The 1,874-nt window shown below is 42.0% G+C and overlaps 1 non-coding gene across 1 annotated transcript; it reads left to right on the top strand.

The window, feature by feature from the left end:
• The first annotated feature begins 1,539 nt into the window (after positions 1 to 1,539).
• LOC112517558 lies at positions 1,540 to 1,646 on the top strand. The gene has a single exon (XR_003069740.1). It is a non-coding gene; the product is annotated as a small nucleolar RNA R71 (small nucleolar RNA).
• The last annotated feature ends 228 nt before the right edge of the window (positions 1,647 to 1,874 follow it).

The following is a 1,874-nucleotide window of genomic DNA, read 5'->3' on the forward strand; positions in this document are numbered from 1 at the left end:
TTGATACTAGCACCTAAGTCACACAAAGCTTTCCCAATCTCTTTTCCACCTATAGAACTAGGAATAGTGAAACTTCCCGGTTCTTTAAGCTTAGGAGGTATCTTGTTGGTCAGAAGTGCACTACATCCTTCAGTAAGAGCTACAGTTTCATACTCGGCCAACTTCTTCTTCTTACTTAAGATGTCCTTGAGGAACTTAGCATAACTAGTCATTTGCTTGATTGCCTCAACAAGTGGTATGTTGATGTGCAATTCTTTGAACACATCCAAAAACTTCTTAAAATGCAGTTCCTCTTTTTGATACCTCAACCTTTGGGGGTAAGGAACATAAGGAGGGACTGGTTTTATCAAATTCTTGCTTGGATGAATTGAGCAAAATGGGTCTTGAATGCCTTGGGTCTTTTTGGTGCACTTTGGAGGTTTAGATGGAATTTTAGCATCAAGCTTAGGGGTCTCTAAAATCTCAGACTCTTTTGAATTTTTTAAAGCATCCTCAGGCAAGAGTAAAGGATAGTCTGATCTAGGGGGGACAGAAGTGGTGGTCTCAGATGCTTGCTTCTCTAAAGATTGGACCGGTCTTTCTTTGGCAGGGACCAATGCTGTAGCATCAGTTTTTGACGAACTTGGTGCACTAGCTTTTTGCACCTTTTCAGTCAACTCTTTCCCACTCCTAAGGGTCACTGCTTTCACATGTTCCTTTCCTAAGGCTCTCGGGACTTCTGTGTTACTAGGCAAAGTACCAAGGACTCTATTGGTCTGATTGAGTGCAAGTTGACTGACTTGGGTTTCCAGATTTCTAATAGCCGCACTTTGCTGATTAAAAAGAGATTGATTTTGAGAGTTTTGTTGGGTTATCAAAGCTTAATTTTGAGCTTGAACATGCGCAAATAACCCTTTTATCATTGCTTCCAAAGAAGATGATAAGTCAGCTTGTGGAGGTGGCTTGTTTTGAAAAGGTGGTTGGGAATTTTGAAAACTTTGTTCGTGAGAGTTAGAACTGTTTCCATGATGCTGTGGTTGGAAATTAGAAGTTCCTTGTTGCTTAGGTGCGGGTGGATTTAAACATGGACTGTTCCAAGAAAAATTCGGGTGTTGTTTCCAACTTGCATTGTAATTGTTGGTATAGGGACCAGATCCATTATGAACAAAGTTAATGGATTCAGAATTATGAGGACAGTGTTCATACGAGTGTTCCCCACCACAACACACACATTGCATATAGAGGACTATTGGAACAGGTGTATTAGCAGCTTGCTGCACTCCCTGACCAGAAGTTAGATTTTTCAGCATGTTGGTCATGGAGGTGAGCTGAGCTGTTAATGCAGTGTATGCATCTACATCATGTATCCCCGCAGTCTTTTTCTGTGACTGAGCACGTGGGTCGGCCCAATGCCCATTGTTTGCCGAAATCTTTTCTAGGATTTCATATCCTTCATTATAGGTCATAGCTGTGAAGGCTCCGCCCGCAGTCGCATCGAGCATTTGTTTTGCCATGGGAYTTAACCCATTGTAAAACGTCTCGAGTTGAATACAGTACGGAATRCCATGGTGTGGGCATTTCCTCAACAGCTCTTTGAACCTTTCCCACGCGTCAGGAACAGCCTCATCGTCCAATTGTTTGAAAAGACAGATCTCATTTCTAGACTTAGCGTTCCTTGTTGGTGGGAAATATTTTTGCAACATTTTTTCCGACATGTTACTCCATGACGGCACAGAACCCGGAGTTAACAAGTTAAACCATGCTTTTGCCCGATCCCTTAAGGAAAATGGAAACAAAGTGAGCCTTATAGCGTCATTTGACACTCCCGGGATCAAGAAAGCATCAGTGATTTCCATAAAAGATTTTACATTCGAATGTGGGTCCTCCGAAGGTAA

This window comes from Cynara cardunculus, assembly GCF_001531365.2.
Source record: "Cynara cardunculus var. scolymus isolate 2C chromosome LG 8, CcrdV1, whole genome shotgun sequence".
Classification (NCBI taxonomy): domain Eukaryota; kingdom Viridiplantae; phylum Streptophyta; class Magnoliopsida; order Asterales; family Asteraceae; genus Cynara; species Cynara cardunculus.